General features: G+C 37.3%; 1 protein-coding gene across 3 annotated transcripts in view; it reads left to right on the top strand.

Annotated features, from left to right (window-relative positions):
- The window catches only part of slc25a21 (solute carrier family 25 member 21), a 295,483-nt gene that overhangs the window by 110,980 nt on the left and 157,277 nt on the right, over positions 1 to 27,226 (top strand). Inside the window, exon 1 of one of the 3 annotated variants that reach the window (XM_062968294.1) lies at positions 9,687 to 9,709. The exons of the other annotated variants lie outside the window; for them this stretch is intronic. The gene's annotated coding sequence lies outside the window, so the exon portion shown is untranslated. Of the gene's footprint in view, positions 1 to 9,686; positions 9,710 to 27,226 lie in introns of those variants that run through there. 3 annotated transcript variants of the gene reach the window in all.

The following is a 27,226-nucleotide window of genomic DNA, read 5'->3' as shown; positions in this document are numbered from 1 at the left end:
ATAATAAATGATCACAGCCCTGGAAGTGAGTCAGACTAGCCAGAAGACAAACTATCTTTCATACCAGTCTTTTGGATTCACCTGTACACATTCAGGTGCTCAGCAGAAATGAGTTTTGCCTTCAAGGCTGAAAGACCCCTTAGTTTAATTTAGGAGCATTTCACTGGACTTCCCTGAGAAAGTAAAATAAATTTGCTAGTGGTTACAAGTTGTAAAAAGCTGTTAAAATACACAGGTTCTGCCTCATTTCCAGTGCAATGCTGTGACTTAAGAACACTTGTTTATTGTTACACACTATGCTGCCAGACTGTCCAGGTAGATGAAACTGGACACCCCTTCATATGCCTTTAAGCATTTCATTATCATTTACGGTTTGTTTCGAAAGACAGGGGAGGGGAGCAACCCAGGTCCTTGGAGGGACATATAAGCTAACTATCAGCAATGTGCAGCTGAACACATTAAGAAAGAAAAGAAGAATAAATGGACTGTATTTGACCTTTGATCCAGGAGGGCTCATCTGGTTTTCTATTACTAGGGAAACAGGTTTCCTTAATGGCAACCCATTAGAGGTGAGATGAGCAAAATAAGCTGTTACGTAATGAAACTTGAAGAGACATACATGAAATATTAAAAACTTGACTGGACAAGTCGGCCTGTGTCAACAATGCATTAAGAACATCTATCATAATCTGATGTGGACATTTACACCCGGACTGGATATCCTGCCTGCACATTAGTTGTGCCATAATGAGAAAGAAAGCTAGTCCTCCATCACTAACCTGCTATTAAGACATGTTTTATGAACCCAGGTGTAGATCAGCTGTCTGTGGCCAGAGGAAGAATCCTTGACTATAATTAATTCTGTGCACTCTTTCTAGCTTCATAGAATATTTATTGGCAATTTATTTGGTTCTCTTTTCATTCTATATGGATGGTGACAGCTTACGTTCTACATAAGCTTGATCTAATTGTGACAATCCCACTTTTTATATAAGAGACTCGGAGCATGATAAAAAAATGTTACCCTGCTGTACTACCAAAAGGCTAGTCCTATTTTTCACCACTTCAGTCTTTTTAAGTCCCTGAAAATATTTTCATTAGGTCCGTGGGGATATTCTAAAAGTGAACCATAGGGAAATGGTGGAGAGAATCACTTAAAATTTGATGGAAGTACAGTATGTTATGGGAATGAAAAATGAAATGGGACAGATCTTTGCTCAAGCAAAATTTCATCTATGCAGACTTTTGAACCAACCTATACAAATCTCATTGATCTCACTGGGATTTTGATGTATCACCAACAAATGAATAAGGTTAATGCATTTTAATAAGAATCAGAATAATAATGTATACCCTGCCTTTCTCCCAATACTGGGATTCAAAATGGCTAAGGGGATTGGTGCTATGTTTTAACATGTTTTAATTGTATTTATGTTATCTGATTTTAAAAGTTTAACTGTGTTATGTATCTTTTTGTGTAATTGTACCATTGAAAAACAGATGAATGTTCTGTACAGGGCTGATGTATTAAGTTGTATGGCAACAGACCTATTTGTACAATATACAAAACTGATTCTTATTAAAAGAATGTAGATTACATTCCTGTTGGCTCTGGTCATAAATTTCACGTAGGGTGAAACGCACTAAAAAGGTGTGGTTTTGTTTTTTGGTAGCGGAACGTTAACTCATTTCTCATACCAGTTTCAGTAGCCTCCAATCAGTGTCTGGTTATTACCTTTCAAGCTTATGGGTTAGATATTACTATAAAAGCACAGCTAAAGCATATACATAATAACCTTTACAAAGCACAACCAGTCTTATTAGCCAAGGAAATTTGGTGTGAACAAATCTATTTCCAGAAAACCTCTTTTAATACTCATTGCACTTTCTGCCTCCCAAACAGCATGTGGGAGGATGTTTCAGAAGGTGTGTGCCACTGCTGAGAGGTGTACATTTGTGATATTACATAATGATATTCCATTATGTGGAACAGACTTTTTCTGAAGATTTCAGAATTTTACTGTGACAATATAATGGGAGGCTGTTATTCATTCCCATTTCCTTTTATGATCTTTTTTTTTTTTTTTTTTGAATTTTGGAATATCTGCATTTGCATATGCTTACATATATATGCAAACATATGTATATTGAGATGGGGCTCAATTCTATACACAAAATATATTTCTTCCTGGGCATTAAATCCATACTTTAAAGGGGCTGAATGCTATTCCCAAAATATACTTTAAAGTTCATACTAAAGACCAGTATGTTTTGGTCGTATGTGCTTTGAACATATTTTTAAAATAGCAGAAATGTGTTGTATAGGAAGGTATACACTAACTCAAACTAATGTTCAGAGAACAATCTCAGATGGTCTCAAACTGTTGATCAACTTTGCATGTACTTTAGTGTACAGAGAGGAGAAGAATTAATATAATATCACCTTATAGCGGCTATGATCTAAGTGACACTACAACAAATGCCGAACATTTTCTGCAGTATGGTCTTTTAATTTGGCCTGGGTATACGTTCTGTGCAATAATGTTTTTAATGACTGTTATGTTTAAATTTATTGGGTTTTTTCTAATTTGGAGATTTTTTTTTTACTATAATAAGTATGTTATCGTTATTTTATATTCTTTGTTATTAAGTGATGTAGTCGTGGCATTGAATGTTTGCTGTTTTATCTTTTTGTTAACCACCCTGTGTCTCTCTGGGGAGAGAGGGCGGTCTAGAAATAAAGTTTAATATTTATTTATGTATTTATTTATGTCATTTCTATCCCGCCTTTCTCACCCGAGGGGACTCTATTATTATTATTATTATTTTATTTTATTATTATTATATTTCATCTGTGGATTTTTGGTGAGGAAAACAATATTACTGGAGATATCTATCAATTTTTTTTCATGTCAGGAGCGACTTGAAAAATGACCCTTTTTGTTGCTTTTAAATGATTCCCCCCCCCCCAAAGAACAGAAAAACAAGAGAGGTTAAGAGACAGGGGCATGGGGGTGGGGCAGGTGAAAATTCTGAAAGTATGTTATTACAAATTATCCCAATTTATGCCAAAACATTGGCTAAACATACAAAGGGCTTCATTCTTGCCAGACAATGAAAAGGCGGATCTTATGGATTTTAAAAGATAGATGCCTTCAACTATGGGGAGAAATACAATATGCTGATATGAAGCCGATAAGGAAGGAAGGAGGATAGGGAAAGAAAGAAAGAAATGGTTACAAGAAACAAGAGAAAGCGCAATTCCATTTATATATACACTACAATTATACAGCCACGAGAAGCACAATACAGAAACATATAGTTAGTTAGTAGCAATCAAATTAGAGTAAATTAGCTCAAGAATAGTTTTATTGCACTAACTAGAATAGATTCAATGTCTTTATGTTTGCTTATATGAATGGAATTCAACTTGCACTGTGTTTCTTGTTAGTAAAACAATTATTTTCATGACCAGCTGTTGTGACTGCGCCTTCGGGGATTATGGTTGATGGTGATGGAATTCGAAGAGGAAGAAAAAACCCTCGTGATGAGGGTTCACTGGAGGAGTTGCGCAGGAAGCGACTTAAGAGAGCTATATGGGGGATCTTCTGAGGAAGATTCAGATGGGGAGATGGATGCTGAGGAACCGGTGGTGGCTGGGGAAGCGGGCACTGAATGGGCACAGCCACCGGAGATGTCTGGGGATTTGGGGCCTATGGATACTTCTGAACCTGGGGTTTCTGCAGGAGCTGATCCCAATTGGGATGCTTGGAGAAGGGAGGATGGTTCTTTAAGTGTTCATGGGGCTAAGTGTGGGCAGGATGATTGGGACTCCGACGAATTGCTAGGTACTCCAGATCCACGAGCTCTAGCTGTGTGAAGTTCAGACTCTGAGTAGATTTGGGACACCTGGTGTTTGGGTGTGAGTGTTTGGTCACCCAGGAGGAAGGGGAATAAAATGGGAATGTTTGGCCACTGCACTTTGCATGTGGCAAGGTGTTGCTGAGGCACCATTGGGATCTCTGTGTTTCCGTGAAGACTGGACTTGGACTGTGAATCGGATCTGTTGTTACCATTTGGCTTGGCTCTCGCTGTGTCTTATCGTGGACCTGTTGTGGATGACTGCACCCTCTTCGGACTTTGGATTGAATTTGACCTGGCTTCTGTCTACGCCCTCTGACTGACGGCTACTCCCGGCTTCTGACTATTGGTTTGTCTTTCGGAATTTCTGCTGCCTCCTGACCTGACCTTGGATTCTTCTGACGACGGCTATTCATCATCCCTTTGAGGCTCTCGGCTTATCTGCACCGTGGAAGCAGCTTTACTGCTTTTCTAGTTTGTTTATTTTCCAGCAATTAACTCTATTTGTTTTCCAAAGCTGAATTGAAGCGTTATTTAGTTTTTTATTGAATGCCAGCATGGGAAATTAGCGTGGCTCGTTTTTGAGTTATTATTGTCCAATCTACTCTCGAAACACTGAAAAGTGAAGTGTTTCAAGGATATTTCCTGTGTTTATGTTATTTTTTGGCTTATCTTCGGAATAAACTTTGTTTTGTATGTTAACTGGCGTCTGACTCTTGACACCAGCTTTATAAACATGTTATTTCATTGCATTTCCCCCACTAAACTGAAGTTATCCTTCCTGCCTTTCCAACAAAACAAACCCACTTTGGGGAACCACTTCCCCCTTTTATTCAATTTTGCCTTCTGGTTTGTTTGTTTTTAATCTTTGATCTCTGAGGATACAGTTAGATACATTCTTTCTCCAAGAACAAAGAATTGTAAAATCTTTTTCCTCTGCTAAGCAGGATTATTTTATACATTTTGTGTTTGGGAACCTTTTTGAGAAAAAAAATCATTCTTCACATGAGAAAAACACACTTTCCTATGCAAAACAGCAGAGTTTTGTAAACAAATTTTCAAAAGGTATCCAAAATGGGAAAATTCTCATGGTAGTCAACTATTTTTCAACAGGATGTCTCAGGGTACATGAAGATCATGAATGCAGTTTGACTGTCATGACTCAATGCTGTGGAATCATGGGGTTTGTAGTTGGGGGGGCACCAGTAATCTTTAGCAGTGAAAGTTAAAGAACTTGTAAAACTACAACTCCCATAATTCCACAGCATTGAGCCATGGCAGTTAAAGTGGTGTCAAGCTGCATTCATTCTACAGTATGCATGAATACTCATTGTCATGAATGAGAAACATTTTTTTTACATCCCTGTGATAAGTACACACACAGAACACATTTGATACCACTATTGATATATAGTTTTAATTTTTTGAATTTCAATCTTACTGTGCTTTCTTATAGTTTATCATTGTCAACGCTGTTGTAAGTCACAAAAATTCTGTTCTAATTTACAATCTTACCGTAATACTTCATCTAGGGAAATTAACTTCATTCCCTGTAAAGGAATGAAAATTACACATAATCCCATTCCATCCCTCTTTTTTTTTTTTTTTCAAATACAGCCCAGTGCATTAAGTCACAGCTGTCTCAGGTGCTGTAGCTTCCAATTGTGTAACTAACATTAATCCTTTAGATTATTCTAGGTCTCATTAACCTTGGCAGTCTGGCATGTTAACCACTGCTATCAAGTACAAATTAGTTTTCATTGCACATATGTTATTTTCAGTCAACCCAGCTATTTCAGATATTACAAAAGTAAGCTATCCCTGATCAATTCTCTTGTGTACACTGACAGATTGTCTGGACAGGATAATTAATGGTGATTATTGTTTTTAAACTCTCTGCATTTTGACATCAAGAAGATGAGTCGAGGAAGAAGATGAGAAGTATATGTCATTTCTGGAAGTAACATAATTCATATTGGTCAAGTTCATTAACAGTAATTTGACCCTTATACAACATATTTATTTTTGTGGTCATGTTAATGTGAGCATTCTGTTGGTATTGTCTCTATCTCCCTGTGGAAATAAATGGTGGCATTATTGGGTTATTCTTAGGGCCATACTTTTCAGTATTTTAGTTACCTAATAAGAAGTTAAACAAATTAAATATGGAAGAATATTCCGTGATCAGACTAATACATAATATGTATTTCCAATAAATTGTGAAATAATGGTCCTAGTGTGAATTAAGAGACAAACTCTATTCAGGGAATAACTTCATAATGTAGTATTTTCTCACAATCGCACAGCAAGACTGTTAAGTCCCCAAGCAAGTTAAGTCCCCAAGTCCAAGTCCACAAGTCTGGTAATAATAGTGTAGCCGCAAATGCACTCCTAAAATGTCTTTCTATGTGTTTGAGATGGCTTTTGCACAGATAGGCCAAGTTCATTATCTATTCCATTATCTATTTGCACATGTATGGATGTGAAAAATGATGTTGCTTTATTTCAAGGGCCCACCAGCCAGAGCCCTACTCTGTACTGTCTAGTCTACTATCATTGCCTAGCTATTTTGGATGCATTCATGAGTTCCATCATGGAGTTGGAAGAGACTGCAAGGGCAATCCAGTCCAACTTCCTACCATCCAGGAATCCACCATCAAATCATTCCTGTCTAACTTCTGTTTAAAAATTGCAAGAGAAGGAGACTCTACTACACACTGAGGCTGCATAGTCCACTGTCAAAAGATTCTTCCTAATATTGTGGTGGAATTACTTTTCCATTCATCCATATCTTAGTGTCTAGAACAGCAGAAAACAAGCTTGTCCCCTCCTCAATATGACATCCTTTCAAATATTTAAACGTAGCTATATCATGTCCCTTCTTAACTTGCTCTTCTCCAAGCTAAACATTCCCAGCTCTCTAAGCAGCACCCCATAGGGCTTGGCTTCCAGATCTTATACCATTTGGCTCTCCCTTCTCTGGACACATTCCAGTTTGACAGTATCTTTCCTGAATTGTAGTGCCCAGAACGGAATACAGCATTTCAGGTGAGGTCTGACCAAAGCAGAATGGAGTAGAATGCCTCCCCTTTTTTCCTTCCTTGATCTATATTTCATTTCCCACCAAAGACAAGTAAGATGAAGACAAGAGTTAGAATCATAGAATCATAGAGTTGGAAGAGACCTCACGGGCCATCCAATCCAACCCCCTGCCAAGAAACAGGAAAATCTCATTCAAAGCATCCCTGACAGATGGCCATCCAGCCTTTGCTTAAAAGCCTCCAAAGAAGGAGCCTCCACCACACTCTGTGGCAGAGAGTTCCACTGCCAAACAGCTCTCACAGTGAGGAAGTTCTTCCTAATGTTCAGGTGGAATCTCCTTTCCTGTAGTTTGAAGCCATTGTTCCGCATCCTAGTCTGCAGGTCAGCAGCAAACAAGCTTGCTCCCTCCTCCCTATGACTTCCCCTCACATATTTGTACATGGCTGTCATGTCTCCACTCAGCCTTCTCTTCTGCAGGCTAAACATGCCCAGCTCTTTAAGCCGTTCCTCATAGGGCTTGTTCTCCAGACCCATAATCATTTTAGTCACCCTCCTCTGGACGCTTTTCAGCTTGACAACATCTCCCTTCAACTTCGGTGCCCAGAATTGGACACAGTATTCCAAGTGTGGTCTGACCAAGGCAGAATAGAGGGGTAGCATGACTTCCCTGGATCTAGACGCTATACCCCTATTTATGCAGGCCGGAATCCCATAGGCTTTTTTAGCTGCCACATCACATTGTAGGCTCATGTTTAACTTGTTGTCCACGAGGACTCCAAGGTCTTTTTCACATGTACTGCTGTCGAGCCAGGCGTCCCCCATTCTTTGCGTTTCATTTTTTCTGCCGAAGTGAAGTATCTTGCATTTGTCCCTGTTGAACTTCATTTTGTTAGTTTCGGCCCATCTCTCTAGTCTGTCAAGATCGTTTTGAATTCTGCTCCTGTCTTCTGGAGTGTTAGCTATCCCTCCCAGTTTGGTGTCGTCTGCAAACTTGATGATCGTGCCTTCTAACCCTTCGTCTAAGTCGTTAATAAAGATTCTTGAAGATAGGGACCACATTCGCCCTCCTCCAATCACTAAATTCACTGTTGAATGGTGAGTCAGTGTGGAGGTAAATCCCATTGTTTCAATGGGCCTATTTAATTGGAATTAACAATAGGGTTTGGACTCGTATATTAAAGTAGGCTGAAGCTAAAAGCTGTATTTTAGACAATGACAGCACAATAATTGAAAATTACTTTATTGGGATAAATAAGCATAGTATTCCAGTATTGGTCCTTGTGTACATGGCTCCTTTGCGGGGGAAAAATCTATCTATTATGGATTTTATTATACAGAGATGTCAAACAAACATCAAAGAAGTCCCCGTTGCATGATAGCTTGCATTTCCCATTGCTACCTCCCTGTGACAAACCCGTCACCTGCCATTGATGGGCAAAACCCAGCAAATAGCCCTTTTTAATGTACTTCTTTGCCAGCATGCTAACAGAGATGTGACTCAGGGGATGGGATTGTCCTTCTCCCCCCACTCACTTCACTGTAATGTATGTAGTTAACTATATAATTTGTAACCTTAACTTCGTAGCAATTGCAAACTTGCTTGTACTGAAATAAAAAATATTAATAACTAAATCTCTGGAGCAGCAAAACTATGGGAGGCCAAAGTTCTGCTGCTACCAAGAAGTGATGTTATTGATCTACAAAGTGTAGCAGTCGTGTGCTGCTCAGAGATATGCGATACTGAGGGTCATCAGATCAGCAAGTTACCACCATCCCTGGTTGTGGTAATGCTGCGGGATAGCAGCTTCATGAGGTCAAGTCCTATATTCATATTGCATCTTTCCTTCCATGCACATAAGGTCTTGTATATGCCTCTCATCCTCTCCATTTTTTCAGCATAATAATAATAATCATACAACAAAAGTTAGACTGGGAGACAGGAACTGACCCAATATCAACTAGTCAGGTTCATAATTCAGTGTGGAATTGAGCCTGGGCACTGAGACAGACAGTTTCCCCATATATCACCAGACATAGACTATTTTGTACACTATCACAGTTACGCATGTGGAAGTGGAGGTAACAGGAAATCAGTTTCTATTTGAACATTCCTTCCAAGTTATAGAAGAGTTGTACAGGACAGAAGGCAGCGTATGAACCAGGCCAGGTTAGAGAACATTGCTGATATGGTAGCAAACATTCATACTGGATATTTACTTCTTGTGATTCCCCAGAGGAAGTGTACATTTTATAACATTTCATAATAAGTAATGAATAACCAAAGTATGTATTGAAGGTGAACCTGTCAGCGAACAGAACAGCAATGTAGTCACTGTAGTTAAGCCACCATAAATTTCCCCTTGCAGTTTAATGGCATCTATAAAGACATTAATTTGACATGCAGTATATGTTTCAAATTCTTAAACAGTAATAAGTTTCCAAAATGAAATGCTAGGTAGATACTTCTACTACCTTTATCCACTAGGTGACAGTAAAACCCTTTAACCTATTTGTTATTAGACAAAGGTAAGGAAAGTAAAAGAAAAGGTAACTGCTGGATGTTTTGCTGTCCAGTTGAATAAATATTGTGTAATGTGTGAATGGGAATTATCGTTGGCTTACACATTACTGGGAGGTTATGTTTCCCTTGAACTTTTTTGGTAGGTGATCCACACAGTAGATATTTAAAATAAAATTTGACAAAAAAATGTTTCCTTTCCAAAAAGACCCCTGTAGTACCCTATTGTAGACCATTAGTAAAAGAATTCCTAATGGAACCTTTTGATGGGAATGAACCATACTTAAGGTAAGAAATATAGAATATTTGAATTTGGATATCAGTACCAATTTCATTTTGAAATGTAAATAATTAAGCTCTGTATGTCAAATTAACAATATGTGAAATGAGCATTTCAGACAATGCAACTGTCATTTTCTTTTAATTTTTTATTATAGAAGTTAGTTATTTTTTTTGCAGGGCTTAGGCATCAGTGGAAAGGTTATACTATTTTTTAAAAGCTTCTTTTTATATCATAAGCATGTTTATTGATGCCAATAAATATGGTTTGGATTAGAGTGTCAGTTCCATGATATTTGGTTTAAATACTTGAATATTTGATGAGCCATTACCCCAAACTTAAGAATGTTTATCTGGCTATTGTAATATTTCAAATTAAAAATGTACAAAACTTCTATGGTTAAAAATAAATGTACACAAATTCTGGAAACTAACATTCTGCATGTCATATAATTCCTAAAGAAGATTCCTAATTTAAATGTTTAGTGAAGAGAGACATGAAGTATTTCAAATTATACTTCCTATGAAACATTCCCATACATTCCAGTATGATTAATGATTGTGAAAGCTGTGGGACTAACACTTGGGCATTGCTGTAACTTACTGTCTGGATTAAAATATATCCTGTTATTCTCAGATCTTGGAATAGTTACTTTTGTGAATAAGAATACTAAAATCATAATGAACATAGGAGAGTATCAAAATTATAGTCCAAAAGATTTTTTGTCAAGTACAGAACATTCTGTACATAGTAAAAAAAATGCAACATGTAAAATATTATTAGAGAAATGTTACTTGGAATATTAATTCATATTTTTTTATTTTCAAATAAGTGTGTGACTTGTTCATTTTAAATAGAAAATGTTCAGTCTACAGTTGCTAATATCAGCTAGCCCATTCCTGTTGAATGAATAGGATTTACATGATTGTTGACTCACCATTCTGCAGTTGATTAAGCGGGGATACTCTTGTTGGAACTAGCAGTAGCATTTAGGTCATAGCATCAGTTTGGGGGGGAGTCTCGTAAGTTCAAATAAAATTCTAATTAAAGTAACACACAGAGTATAAATAAAAGAAATCCTTTTACTTGTGTAGCACTTTGTAGAATAATGTCTTCTTTACCCCATCCGTATGTACTTGCAAGGATGAAAATGGAAAAACTAGCCTCTTATTTGTAATTGTTCTGGAGCAGACAATTATACTTTATGACAAAGATTGGCTAGTCCAAGATGAAAGATCTCATATAGTATCTGAATCAATACAGCAAAAACAGTCCATGAATGTGTATATAACTGCACAGATATTTCTTTTGCAGCTCCCTTTTAGTGTGTTGTATATCTAGTTCTTTCACATGCGGCGCCCAATGTGTATGCATGCTGCTTCTGCACTGTATGTATGCAACTGCTAGGATTGCCAGGTGTCCCTTATTATAATATTTTGATATTATCTCTGGCAGGTGTACTTTATTAGATGTTGTGTATTCAAAATTTGGAAGGCTTTTCCTTTTACATAGACTAAATGAGATGCCAAAAAAGCCCATATTTGGGGGTGAGGGCCCTCCATAAAGACAGAAATGTGTGTTAAATGTAATTTACTAATGTGGACAGCATTGTAATTTTACAGAGAAATACATGACTAGGTTAGCGGAATTCAATACTTCCATTTGGTATTTAGACAGAACACAAATTTGTTAATAACTACTTCCTAATGTCATAAATTTTGGCTGTTCCTTTTTAAACATTCGGAAACACTAACCACCGATAATATAGGGAATGTCAGTCTCCACTGCACTTATCATCTCTCAGTACTCTAGGATGACTGATTCCTTTTGTCCCTGCGGTATTTTGCAAAGAAAAAGCACAGACCGATATGAGGATTTCTGGAGCTCAGTGTGTGACTCTTTCTGTAGACATATGAGTGAAAACATATATTTACACTAACAATAATAATAATAATAATAATAATAATAATAATAATTATTATTATTATTATTATTATTATTATATTTCTTATCTGCCTCTCCTTGTGGCTCGAGGTGGGTCACAGCACAGTCAAAACACATAAACGTTGCAACAATTCTATAAACACACATATTAAAATGTGGTTCACATAGTGACATTCAAAAGGCAATATGCAGAGCACTGTTGCTGCTGCTATTCAAATAATCATGGGTGGTAAAAGCAAAAGCCATTTTTATTCTTATTCCAAGGGGAACATTAGGTTAATGTGTTTGGCTTAGTCTGGTGGGAAGAACTAAAAGAGTAGAAGAACTTAAATGAGGGCCACTGATGAAGATGAGAGTGTTGAAATGTGTCTTTATTGAAAGCTTAGATTCATGGTCATTAATCTCCCTCCAGCTAGATTCATGCCTATGGAGTATGTATTTGTTATACAGTAGTCTCTCAGTCAACCAGAACTCAAGCAATTGGAACTCTCAAGCAACTGGCAAAAAATTGAAGAAATACTATTTTAAATAAAAATTCTGTTTTATAATACAGTAAACAGTAAAACTGTGTTATATGAAGTTAGATTTGTCTTGATTTATTTTAATTTGCACTTAATTACTGTATTTCATTATTAATATCAAGTCAATACTGAATTTATAGTATGATACTGTATGAGTTATAGTATTAGTTAGGCCTATTTAAATAATAACACTCGAGCAATCAGAAACTACTGTACATTTATCCGGCATCTACCAATCCCCATGGCTGCTGTTTAAATGAGAGTCTGCTGTATATCAATTACATATAATTTCATTTTACTGTTTACCAGTCTTGTGAAACAGGTCCTATATTTCTCTCCCCCCCCCCCACCACTTTTATCATAATTAATTAGGCAACATCAGTATTATCTTTGGTCACCCACCATAAGTAGTTTGTATTATAATATTCCAACATATGCACATATAATGGAGGACGAATGAGGATGGTTAGACAGCTATGCATCTGCTTAATACAATGAAAGCAGACTAAGTAGATTGTTTACAAAGCAAACAATCATCCATGTATGTTGGAGCACCTGGTAGGGAAGCATATAGATGAAAACTTGAACATACTCAAGTTGGATTTAAATGGAGCTTCCTTTCAAATATGTATTTGTAAGACTTCAGCCTTATTAAAATTTGAATCCTGGCAACACTCATACAATGACATGAGCAAAAGCAGGATATGTCCTCTGATGTAAGCAATATCCAATAGCTGGTTGTGGTGATGTATTGTTGCATATTCATGGAAATAACTTTTGGAGAGAAAAAATTGTAATAAAAATGGGAATTCAGAGAGAGAGAAAAATCCTACGAATTGTAATAAAAAGAAATAGAAAATTCTGTTTCATCAACTGTAAAAAAACAATCAAATCGGTCTGTGTGCAAGCAAGAAAGTAACAATTTCCCATTTATGCTGTTTTTCATGAGCATGCTCCACTTTCCCCCATAATTTTTATGTTATAATTTAAAGAGAACCCGCATTAAGTTGATGCTCAGAATTATGTTGATGGGGCTTGTTTTTAATCAAATGTGGCCAATTATTGCATACCTATGAATGTCAAATTTCCTTTTAGTTTGTAGAGGGAAATGATCTGCCTGTTAATTTTATAAAGGCTGTTAAAAGACTGTAAACCAAAGTGGAAGCTTTTGTTATGATTGATTCAACTAGAAGTACAGGGACACTGTATAATTAGCACTATCACATCCAGTATATTTTTGTTTGTTTTTATGTTTGCAGTTAAAACTAAAATAGCTCATAAATTTCCTTGGCAATATATTTATAGCTCTTACCTGTGTGTGTGTGGGATTATCATCCATTCATATAAAATTTAAATAATTATATAATTTCAGCTGAAATAAGCTGAAATGAACTTAACAATGTGTCACTTCCTAATAATTATTATTAACAATAACAAAATGTGGGAAACAATCCATTGCATTTTTTTTCAGAAAAATAATAATAATTCATTATAGATTGATTCCTACAAACTGTGTGGGTTTTTTGTCAGTTTCTTTTTTCACAGCATTGTTTTTATTTTATAGAGTGACAATTACATGTAAGTTGATCTTATTGAGCTTTAACCGTCTATTAATTTTTAAATATGGAAACATTAACTAAGTTACTCCTTTTGTATACATCAGTACTGTGATACCCAGCATTATGGATATGAAAAAAGGATTTTAAAAATGTTTGTGAAAAAGAATAGCAAATAAGTCACGATCAGTGCATATCGGCAGAGAAACTGAATGCTGAAATTTGCCCACATCGCTGTTGAGTCCTCTACATGCTCACCTGGCATGAATCTCATTGACTTCGTGCGGCTTACTTCTGAATAAACACATATAGTCGTCCCATAAAGATTTTTCAGTTGACACACTAAACTCTAATCTTAGCTAACAAAATATCTCAAATTGTTAAGAGTGCTGTATACATGGGTGTTTTTTTTTTTACATCACTCAAATATATGTTTAGATATGTTGGTTGAATATGTTGGTGTCTGTGTATTCACGTTTGTATTTGTATGGCATATTTATAGAAGCAAATGCTGACATTTTATTTTCATTGGTAAGGTAGTATTCAGTCAATGATGTGTTAAATTACAAGGATGAAATAATTCTGGAAGTGACAGGGATATTACAAATGAGTGGCTCAATGTGCCAGCGTTAATTTGCATATTCTGACTGTGTGAAAACAAGTTTTAAAGGCCGGTATCAAAGAACAGCTGATAGACATATGGTACTTTGCATTTATACAGTATCATTCAGTGAGAATATTTAAAAGAAGAATTTGCTATGTAGGTTAGAAGTTATATATGCTGAAAAGCAAAAGGAATTTTGGCCCACATTTTGTCCCCTCCCTTTCAGTTGGGATGCACAATTTTAGAACTTGACTTGGTAGTCCTGAGGACTAGTAACACACATCTAAAACAAATCCTTCAGCATTTAGGATAACACATTATGATATATTCATAGCGTATATGAAAATGGCCTTCATACAGCTCAAGATTAAATGTTGAATACTGTTAAATTGCACGAAGAAAACTGAAACGTGATGGATATGAAAAGACAGGGAAGATGAGTCACATTTTCCCACCAACAGAGGTATTCTGGGAAATGTCATTTAGGGAAACCGAGGACCTCTCTAGCTGAGAATCCCAGTGGCTCTGCCCTGAACTACATTTCCCAGAATTCTGCAGGAGCAACTCAGACGATTGGCAGACTATAACCTCCATTCTGCAACGCTAGTGGGAAAATGTCCTTGGTTAGGTTCCAAGTGATAACATACCCAAAGCTGGTTCTGTAATGTGATCCTCATAGAATTTTGTAGTCCCAAAATAATGGATCAGCAATATGACAGCTTTCAATTCACCCATTTTTCATTTCCACAGTTTACATTTGTTTTCACTTTATATTTCCACAATGGCACAAGAACAAGCTACTATTTCGAAACAGAACTTTTCAAGAATGAGTAGACAAGGAAAGTGCCCAAACAACTTCACTCTTTTTAATAAACATGTCCTTTATTTGCTGGTGAGATTGGGAAAAAATGAATCACATATCCAGGTGTAAAAGAAGCAGAGACACCAAGGAGTAAAAGTGTTCAATGTCTATCCAAAAAACAACCACAATGTTTTATTGGGTACACAATTAAACAGCCCCAGGTTGTCAGCAATAGGGTCATTATGCAAACAAATATATAAATTAGAAGATGGTCAATACGGCATTAACACTGGTGGTGTTTATCTTACCAGGATTTCATTTTTATGACCGTAAATCTAAGGCTTCCTTTATCCATTTGCTGCAGTGGTTCAATTTCACGACCCCTGGCCTCAACCACAGATTATATTCATTTGCCAAAAAGAATGAGCTGTGTCTTTGGAAATTTTCAGATTTCTCCCACCAGCCTTCTAAATACCTCCTCCATATATAATTTGTACATTGATGGCAGATCAGTATGGACAGTGAGTGACTGCTCCCTTTTTCCACTAAGTATTGCTGCCTGCAAATTTGAGATGAATTTCTAGATAAAACCGTCCAAATATTTGCAGTGCACTAGGAGTTATGTACAGAAGAAAGGAAGCAGACAGCATCAAGAACATCTATTTTCCTTTTAAAATTCTTTTGGAAAGGTTTGCTTTAACCATGAAAAAACATGTCTATTTTCCCATGGTTTCCTTTTACATTGCACTTAATTCTTTAAAAAAAATCATAAAAAGCCACTTTTTACTGAGCACAGGAAAATTTTAACAGGCTAGTGGTGCAGATTTGGGAACATTATAGAAGAAAATATTTTAAGCTGGAAATTTACACTCTAAAATTCTACCTTTCTATATATCGTGAAATTACACACTTCAGTAGAATGGTTAGATTTTTATCATTACACCGTTAGAATTATAGAATCATAGAGTTGGAAGAGACTTTGTGGGTCATCCAGTCCAACCCCCTGCCAAGAAGCAGGAAAATTGCATTCAAAGCATCCCTGACAGATGGCCATCCAACCTCTGTTTAAAAGCCTCCAAAGAAGGAGCTTCCACCAAACTCCGGGGAAGAGAGTTCCACTGCTGAACAGCTCTCACAGTGAGGAAGTTCTTCCTAAAGTTTATTCTTCCTAATAAACTTACTAGTATTTCAGTGGGAACTATGGGCCTCCTTTTGGCTGATGAGATTGTCAAGTTAATTGAGATTGCTGTTGTTGTGTGCCTTCAAGTTGTTTCAGACTTAGGGTGACCCTAAGTCTAAAGTTCTCCTTTCCTGTAGTTTGAAGTCGTTGTTCCGTGTCCTTGTCTCCAGGGCAGCAGAAAAGCTTGCTCCCTCCTCCCTATGACTTCCCCTCACATATTTATACATGGCCCTCATCATGTTTCCTCTCAGCCTTCTCTTCTGCAGGCTAAACATGCCCAGCTCTTTAAGTTGCTCCTTTTTTTCGTGTCAGGAGCGACTTGAGAAACTGCAAGTCGCTTCTGGTGTCAGAGAATTGACCATCTCTGAGGACGTTGCCCAGGGGACGCCTGGATGTTTTGATATTATTACCATCCTTGTGCGAGGCTTCTCTCATGCCCCCTCATGGAGCTGGAGCTGATAGAGGGAGTTCATCCGCGCTTTCCCCGGGTGGGATTCGAACCTGGCAGCCTTCAGGTCAGCAACCCAACCTTCAAGTCACAAGGCTTTAATCCACTACACCACCGGGGGCTCCTAAGTTGCTCCTCATAGGGCTTGTTCTCCAGACCCTTGATCATTTTAGTCACCCTCTTCTGGACACAGTCCAGCTTGTCAACATCTCCTTTAAAATCCTAGTTAAGTTTGTTAAATGATTAGTTTTGCAATTCAGAAATCTAAATGAATAACAGTTTTTCTTACTTATTTGAATACTGTACATAATTCTGTGTGGCTATTTTGTTTCTCTGTGAAACAAACACTGTGTTCTACAGCAACAGGACACATTGATAGGTTTTGATATTATCTAAGTCTATGAACACTTTGCTATACAATAAGGTATTTTTCCACCTATAAATACAGGAATAAAAAATCTTATGACTCTCATCCTAATCATACTTAGGTTGCAAGTTAATACACAAACTGAGAGTAAGCACTATTGAAGTCAATAGGACTTAGTTCTGAGTCTACTGCACGGTTGCCTGCAGAAAACTTTTAGTGAAATGAGTGAAACCTCCTTTCAGAAAAATGTAAAAAGCAAGTGTTGGGCTATAAACTAGTGACAGATATTAAGCTCTGCAGTAGAGAACATTTTCTAGAGATCGTGACCCTTTTTAGGTTGCTCTAAATTAAGCACCTAGCTTTTCAAAAGATTTCAAATTCTATTTGTTTCTAGTCTGAATAATACTGATAACTGTAGCTGTTTGGTTAAGGAGATTAAGATCTTTGAGGTTTTCTTCTTCCCATTATTCAATGAGAGCATAAAGAAAAGTGTGTGGAGGGGGAGAAAATGAACAATGAAGCAACAAATTTAGACTCTTGAGACTAATTGCCTGTACTTTTAAATTGGAATGAGTTTATCTTTTTGTTGTAATTGTCTCATCATGTCTGCGATGTAGATTTTGTTCTTTTTTCAGATAAAAGTGAAACTTAGCTATTATTGATCACCTACAGTAGGACAGAGATACTGTACTTCTAAAGCTCTGACTTCTAATTCTCTTTGCTGTGATCCTTGAAGGTTTCAAGCTACTAAAACAATTATCCCTTATTTGCAGTTATCCAGTACATCCTTTAAATGCATTTACAAATTTACAAACCAAGCAATACATACTGTCTTATGATGCAAGTTATCTGACTGATTTACACACCATAAAAATAATAAAAGAGCTAGAGTACAGAAAACAGAAAAGGTAGAAAGAGAGGGGAAAAGGTTTGGTTTTGTTTTGGAAAAGGAGCATTCCAATCCATTTAGCAGCTTCGCAAGTCTTAATGAGAAGATAACTCAACAAGTCAGGCTTATTTGTTACTTTGAGGAAGTGCACCCCATGTAAATGAAGGAATTATTTGAAGAAGGATCATAGAAGGGTGGGGAGTGTTTGTGATTCAGCTTGGTAAAGGCAGATACAGATTTACTTTGGTGTCTAGTAACCCGCTAGTATTGGTTCCTTCTGGTGTGGTTATCTGGTCTTTATCTGATGTGATTCATGGCTTGTGAACTGAGAAGATGGAAAACACTTTAGAAACTGATACCTTCATGATAACAAACAAAACTCTGTGTACAAAGGAGTTCCTTTCTATTTCATTTAAATACTAAAAGCATGAAGAGTAAAAATGCCAGATAAGTACTCTTCAAAATACACCAGCTTGTTTACCAGATAACTATGGATCATAATTGTGATGAAATATAGAAATATCTTGAGTCATAGCAATGTGGTAAACATTGTGTCTTATTTTCAACAGAAATTGACTGTGCTGAGATATAGCAATATTATGAAACAGTGTAGAATGCTAATTTGAATGTTGAACTAGGGGTGCATCTACACTGTGAAATTAATGCAGTTTGACACCATTTTAACTGTCATGGCTCAGTGCTATAGAGTTATGGGAGTTGTAGGTTTACAAGGTGTTTAGCCTTTTCTGTCAAAGTGTGCCTCTCAAACTAAAACTTCCATGGGCCCATAGCATTGAGTCAAAGTGAAGTCAAACTGCAAAAATTTTACCGTGGAGATGCACCCTGCTCATTCGTGGAAACACACTGTGGGATCTAGAGCACTGCTTCTTAAACAGGGGTCCCAACTCCAAATGGGATCCCTTTAGTTCAGTGGATCTCAGCCGTGGGTCCCCAGATGTTTTGGCCTTCAACTCCCAGAAATCCTAACAGCTGGTAAGCTAGCTGGGATTTCTGGGAACTAAACCACTGCTTTAGTTCAATGTTGGGGTCATGAACAATTTGACAACGATAAAAGGTTTCTAAATGCCACCTCCACATTTATATGTATCTGTTAGCAACAATGTGGAGTGCTTACTGTGGACTCTGCAGAAAATTCTTCAGCTATACTTCACAAAAAGGAAAATCTACCTGTTTAACAAGCCTTGCAAATGCTGATTTATTTTCAGTAAATGTTTAATTTTTATACCTATCTTATATGCCTATACCTGGGGGTCATGTAAACATTTATTAGGTGGAAAGGGGTCACAAGTGGAAAAACTTTAAGCCCTGATCTAGAGCAGGTTACACTCACTCAGCCTCAGGAGACAGTGATGGGAAACCCTGTTTGAAAAAAATCTTGACCATAAAAATCTTTTGATAGAGTTGCTTTATGACAGGGGTCCTCAAGCCTTTTAAGCAGAGAGCCAGTTCTCTGTTGGGGGGGGGGCAGACTTTCGTTTGAAAAGAACATGAACAAATTTCTATGCATGTTGCACATATCTTATTTGTAATGCAAAAAAAATATGAAAGAACAATGTAATATTTAAAATAAGGAACAATTTTAACAAACATAAACTTACTAGTATTTCAGTGGGAAGTGTGGGCCTGCTTTGGGCTGATGAGATTGTCAAGTTAATTGGGATTGTTGTTGTTGTGTGACTTCAAGTCATTTCAGACTTAGGGTGGCCCTAAGTTTAAAGTTTAGGGGAGGGGTAGGTAAATAACCTTGGAGGGCTTCATCCAGCCTGTGGGCCTTAATTTGGGGACCCCTGCTCTAAGGTCTTAATAAGTCAAAAATACTCAAAGACACACCACAATATTTTAAAGCTAGCTATATGATTTAACATATTTGTACACCATACTTCAAATATTGCCCTGCATCCTGTGTAAAGTTATCCTTTTTAAATTTTTGCCTTGTGAATTAGACTAGGCTCTGAGAGAGTACATCTCACCCCTATCCATCATTAAAAGCAGTAGTTTCTTTGGAAATGCTTGTAATATATAGCACAATTATGCAGTTGTCAAAGCACCAAATGGAACTGCAGTCGTTTCCTTAAAGTTGCATTATGCTTAAATTAGTCTCCACCTTCTGTAAAATCCAGCACATACACTCAGATTTTCTGGGGAACTTCATTCACCCAGTACTAGACTGACACTGGTTACCCAAAGGACATTTTCTTCAACCACCCCATAATTATGGAATGACCTGTGGGAGGAGCTCAATTAACTGGATATCCTATAAGCATTTAAAGCTCTGTTTCCTCCAGCAAACCTATTAATCAGAATATTTTTAATCTCTAGCAGATTAAAGATAACTGAATGCCATAGGCAGGCATTTGGCCTAAATATACAATAGATAAAAATAGCAGTGGAGCACCTCATGCTGGACTAGGAGGTCCAAAAGGAAGATGGGGGCTCTACAACATTTGCTAGGAGAGAAAGGGAAACCAGGAATCCCAATAGAGTTACCAGAGTGGATTCTAGAGAGTGGATTCCAATGCATTCAGGAGAAGAGAAGATGATGTCTGTGGAATTTCCCACCCAAAATAGGAAAGCTGGGAAATGAATAGATGGTGTTGGTAAGGGGCAGGGCTTGTGTGGATGACCTATGTACAGCATCTCATGTAACTAGAGTAAACTCCTGTATAATAAGATAGGTTGCAAAATCCTCATGAAGTGTGTTTGGATTCTGGAAAGGGACCTCTTATCTGGTTAGTACAAGCAATAATCTTAGTATATCTCAGTAGCTGATAGTTTTTATTCACCTTTAAGTAATATGTATTGACTTTAGCCTCATTCTCCCTCTTCCTGCATACGTTGGTCTCAGCATGATCAACTTCCATTTTGTGATTTCCAGTTCTCGATCTCTCCTCTGTGTTTAAATAGACCCGTGGGTGGGGGACATATGGTACTGTCTGTTGCCCATTTTCTGCTTTCAAAATGTATGTATATATTTTTATTACGTTTACGTATACCCCACTTTTCCCTCCACAAAGGGAAGGGGACAAGAGAGAGGGCCTTCTCAGTGGTGCCCCCTCCCAGGGTCTGGAACTCCCTCCCCAGGGAGATTAGATTAGCCCCCACTCTGTCCATGTTCTGCAAGGACTTAAAATTTTGGATGTTCCAATGTGCATTTGAATGATAGTTCAGTCCCTAATCATGACTGCCCAGACCTAATTTACTGATAAGGTTTATTCAACACTTTATCCCCATCTCCGGCCCTATAATGTGCGTTTTGCACAAGTCCTTGCCCTGTCCTCTCTAATTTGATCATCCCCACCATATCCCTGGTTACTGGTGGTCAAGGCTGGTTTTGATACATTTTTATGATGTTTTTATACTCTGCTGGTTTAAAATGTTTTAATTAGATTGTTTAAAAAGGTAAAGGTTTCCCCTGACGTTAAGTCCAGTCATATCTGACTCTGGGGGTTGGTGCTCATCTCCATTTCTAAGCCGAAGAGCCGGCGTTGTCCGTAGACACCTCCAAGGTCATATGGCTGGCATGACTGCATGGAGTGCCGTTACCTTCCCGCCGGAGCGGTACCTATTGATCTACTCACATTGGCATGTTTTCGAACTGCTAGGTTGGCAGAAGTGGAGCTGACAGCGGGCGCTCACTCTGCTCCCGGGATTTGAACCTGGGACCTTTCGGTCTGCACGTTCAGCAGCTCAATGCTTTAACACACTTGGCCATTGGTGCTCCTAATTAGATTGTTTACATGACATTATATGTTACTATGTTTTTAATTGTGTTTTAGCTTGTAAGTTTTTGTTTATGCTGGGCTTGGTTCCCATGTAAGCCGCCCTGAGTGCCTTTGGGGAAATGGTGGCAGGATATAAATATAAAGTTATTATTATTAAAGTGGCTTACAATAAAGGCATGTGAATGCAATTTAAAATTAAAAAATGTATCAACATTAAAATAGAATTAAACATCAATTGTGTTAATTAAAATTAAGTTAAAATCCTTGAAATAGATTAATTCTATCTGAATAATTCTATTTATGGGATATACTGCTATGTCTTAGCTTCCTCAGCAATCTGGCTCCTACTGTGTGTGATAACAAAACATAGGAGGCATTCTTTTCCATTGCTACCCTCTGAAAATGTACTGTGGAGGACTAGGGGAGTAGATTTGGTGAATTAATGGAGGCTTGGCAAAAACCACCCTTTTGTCTAGCTTTTTGTAGCTTGAACCTGCAGTGGATTGAAGACCTTTCTGTTCACTTAAGCTGTCAGTGAAAGATGCTTAAGCTGTCAGGGAGAGAGAGGAGGAAAGAATAGAACTTTCAAGAGTAAATATTTATTTACTTCTGATAGTATATACTGTACAAATTATTCTCATTTTTCAACATTCATATTAAATTTTGCTAGTTTACTTTGCTAGGTTTCTTTGCTGAAAAATAGATGGCTAGGTGAATTATTTATGTGAATCTTTTCTAGGCAGGATGCCATAGAATCCTTTTCATCAATCTTTTTGTTTTTACTTCCTGCCGATGAACTCTTATTTAGCAGCTTAGAAAGCTCCTCCACGTTCCTCCTTGAACCATTTTTAATCAGGGAAAGGGTACTTTTCAGAACAGGCATTTTATTTGCACAAGGTACAGTCTGATGAATTAGCCAGATGTAGAGAAATAGACATTAGTACTTAATGGAGCAGCTCAGTATTCTCTGCTGGGTTCCACCGTAAGAGACCAAATTAAAAAAATTGTGAACAAATGGCTTTGTGGCAAACATACAGAGAGAGTTTTTAAATATCTTCCTTTGAGAATTGGGTATCTCCACCCATTAACATGCAAGGGGGTTCTACCATTTGGTATATCTCTGAGGAAAAAGTTTGCATACCTCCTGTGTTCACAGAATGAATACAGGTGACTATTTATGAAGTGGTACCTTTTACCATTTGGCAGGTCACCCATCTGTAAAGCTCTTGCAAGCAGTAAAAAATATTTTAATTACATATCCACCCTTCGGTCCAGTTATAGGGGTAGTGAGGTGGCAGGATCTTACAGGCAACTAAATGGTTACTACATAGTTATGTGCACACTGTAGTAAGTTACTTCCTTGCAGTATTGTCATGTGTTTCTTAAATTCATCGGTTATTTCATTTACTTCAAAATCCCACCATCAATAATACTACATCGCCTTATGCCTGTTTTATTAAATATTACAATAGTAACCCCTGTTCTCATTTTGTCCAAAAAATAAGAACATTAATATATAATACAATTTTATCCACAATGAAAATAGTAGAAATGAATAGCAGCTTAAAAGCAATGGCAGCACCAGCACACCCTGGTGTGTCATAGAAGCATAGAATTAGAAGAGACCTCATGGGCCATCCAGTCCAACCCCCTGCCAAGAAGCAGGAAAATCGCATTCAAAGCACCCCCGAAGATGGCCATCCAGCCTCTGCTTAAAAGCCTCCAAAGAAGGAGCCTCCACAACACTCTGGGGCAGAGAGTTCCACTGCCGAACAGCTCTCCATTAGGAAGTTCTTCCTAATGTTTAGGTGGAATCTACATTCCTGCAGTTTGAAGCAGCTATTCCATGTCCTAGTCTCCAGGGCAGCAGAAAACAAGCTTACTCCCTCCTCCTTATGGCTTCCCTTCACATATTTATACATGGCCATCTTGTCTCCTCTCAGCCTTCTCTTCTGCAGGCTAAACATGCCCAGCTCTTTAAGCCGCTCCTCATGGGGCTTGTTCTCCAGGCCCTTGATCATTTTAGTCTCCTCTGGACACGTTCCAGCCTGTCAACATCTCCCTTCAATTGCAGTGCCCAGAATTAGACACAGTATTCCAGGTGTGGTCTGACCATGGCAGAATAGAGGGGTAATATGGCTTCCCTGGATCTAGGCACTATACACTTATGCTGGCCAAAATCCAATTGGCTTTTTTTTGCCACCACATTGCATTGTTGGTCTCATGTTTAACTTCTGTTGTCCACGAGGACTCCAAGATCTTTTTCACACATACTTCTGTTGAGCCAGGCATCCCCCATTCCGTATCTTTGCATTTCATTTTTTCTGCCTAAGTAGAGTATCAGTCAGCATGATATAATATTGCAAAATGTAATTGTTCACCTTCTTGGGAGCTTTTGTTATTCATTTTTGTTTTATTCTTTATGCTTGCATGTAAATTTTTGGTATAGAATGTCTTCCAGAGGAAATACTGAAAGTTACAATTTGCCTGCAATGAGTTTGCCAGTTGGTTATTATCGTTTACCTTTCACTTATGGCTAACAACAACAACAATTCTTTATTGATTAGTCACTTTTGACCATATCAAAACATGGCTAACCTATGAATAAGACACTTGAAAGCACCTTAGCTATCAGTCGTGCTGCTCAGGTCTTGCAAGTCAGGGCTGTGGTCTCCTTCATTCAGTCAGTATACCTTTAATGTGGTCTTTCTCTTTGGTCTTACACATTCTTGACCATCGTAAACTTTGGTAAAATGTGGTATAATAAAGTTATGTTTCAAAAATAATGTAGGGGGAAAGTTGCTTTCTTTGTGAATGTTTGCATATTTGAACCCTACCAAAAGTCCTTGCACTTGACCTTATTCTACATATACTACGTTTATGCATGATACTTCAACATAAGGAACACTCAAAAGTATTGTCTTATAGGTGCCTATCTTAAAAAAACTGTTTTATTTCTTCTTTACAGATAAACCTCAGCAATCAGAATTACAAATCAATTCCTTGTGTACCTCCCAATAACTAACCTTAAGGCATGCTACATGTAATATATGAGGAAAATCAAGTTTCTTTTACTAGTTAGCAGGATACCTCTACAAAAAGTGGCCCACAAATTTGTTTGGGGAACTCCTTGCTAAAGGGAGGTTTGGCTAGAATTATCTTATCTTACATTTCACTGAGGTCTGTATACCTTAAAGGTACCAGACCCTATCTGATCTTGGAACCTATGCAATAGTTGGAGGGGAGATCACCACCGACTACCGGGTGCAAAAAGGTATATTTTTGAGGAAGGAACTGGCAAAATTACCTCTTTCCTTGCCCAAGAAAACCCTGTGATATTCATGGGATTAAGTTAACAGGTGACTTGAAAGTACATACATGCATTTCTTCCATTTCCAGATAAAGTCATATTCACTTTAATAAGCTTTGATTCTTAAGGTATTGTTAAATTAATCATTCTTAACTTCATCAATAGCTGCTAGCCACAATGTGCATTATTTCTAATATCAGAGGTACTATGGCTTTCCATATAAGTTGTTGGTGAACATTGGGCCTGGGCTGTGGCGCAGGCTGGAGAGCAAGCCAGCTGCAACGAGCTGCAATGAATCACTTTGACCAGGAGGTCATGAGTTCGAGGCCCGCTCGGAGCCTATGTTTGTCTTGTCTTTGTTCTATGTTAAAAGGCATTGAATGTTTGCCTATATGTGCAATGTGATCCGCCCTGAGTCCCCTTCGGGGTGAGAAGGGCGGAATATAAATGCTGTAAAATAAATAAATAAATAAATAAATAAGCACTAAACTGCTATTACCCTTATATACTATTTGAGAGTTTGTTTCTGGTTGTTGTTTTGTTTTATTATTTTGTGGAAAATTCATTTTTTGTAGAGATTTTCCAAGAGAGGCTAGACAGGCAAACTCCTTGCTTAGCCTTCTGTTGTGAGGTAAAGACATTTTTATTTTAACAGGTCTAGGAGGACTAACTTTTCATGGGGAAAGGACCCTTTACAGGCAGTCCCCAAGTTATGAACCAGATAGGTTCTGTAAGTTTGTTCTTAAGTTGAATTTCTATGCATGTTGGAACAGGTACATTTTTCCATTGTAACTGAAGCCAAACATGTATTTTTTTTAAAAAAAAAACATGTATTTTTAGCTTTGGATAGCATAGGAAAGGGTTAACAGCCCTGTGGTGTTTGTTTTGCTGTTTGTGTCCCAAAATTAGCTTATTGTGGAAACAAGGATTGGTGATTAAGCTTCAATTGAGACACCTTTTCTCCATGAAAACTCTTCCAGGAGTTAATTTCCCTTCCAAGAGGTAGATTTCTCTCACTTCCTGTTGCCTCACCCCTGTTCTTAACTATGAGTCATTTGTAAGTAAGATGTTTGTAACTTGGGGGATGTCTGTATATTGTGCTGTATTGTCTCTAATTTTTCTTTTTAATGTACCTTTAATTGTTTATAATTGTGTTGATAGTTTAGTGTTTCTGAGATTTATAATTTTTATTGTATCTATAAGCTGCTTCATGTCAGAGCTGGAGAAAAGGCTGGAAACAAACAAATAATAGTCACCTGGAAGACCATTTTATGGAAAGGCAAGGCATAATATTAAGAAACTTATTAAAATTATACAGTCTTTGTTTTCCTCATATTTGAATATGTTTTAAGTAATTTTAGATGATGTCCTATGTTTATTTTGCTTACATTTAATGTTTATTTTCCCTTTGGAAAGCTTTACGTATATAAGTCATTATTTGTCTTTCATTCTACTACAATGTCATTTAAATACCCATCTTTTAATGGTGAGTGTATTAAAAACAGCTAACCTATAGTTTTTATTATTTGAAATTTACCACAATATTCATAGGAGAAATCCGTACTTCTCCAACATCATATTAGTGTCTTGGTTTATTAGCGTCTTGATAATATCTCCTCAAACTGACTCTATTTGAGAATTAAAGAATTGACCTATTGTCTTTTCCTTCTTATAATACCTTTATACAGATGGGCTTCATTAGTTCATCCTGTCAGGCTTTCCATGCTAGTATTGATAAATTGCTCTCCTTTCACATGTGAATAGAGGAGAAAGATTTCCAGTGTCTGCATGTTGTTTTATACTTAAAATAATCCAAAGTAAAGGGGAAAAATAATTTTACAATTTTGTTCGTACAGAATTTTCAGTGTTTTCCATTAGACATTTTTGAAGATTATTAAAGGCATGAGACAACATATTAGGTTGTTTTCACAGCTCTTTTTATATCTGTTTACTTGAGATGGTTGACTATAAATTCTGCATTTTAACAACTGCCATTTGGTTGTCATGGATGTTGTAAAATCGTACACTGCAGATACCTTCCTCTCTGTTCCCGGGAGGAAGGAAGAGGTATAGTTATTTGCTTTGTCCCCAGTGTAGAATTATTTTCATCAAATATTTTTAGCTACTTTTGCTAATGCGACTATGGGGGTGTGTGATAACT

The sequence above is a fragment of the Anolis carolinensis genome, chromosome 1 (genome assembly GCF_035594765.1).
Source record: "Anolis carolinensis isolate JA03-04 chromosome 1, rAnoCar3.1.pri, whole genome shotgun sequence".
NCBI lineage: Eukaryota > Metazoa > Chordata > Lepidosauria > Squamata > Dactyloidae > Anolis > Anolis carolinensis.
This window is presented reverse-complemented; position numbering and strand designations above follow the sequence as displayed.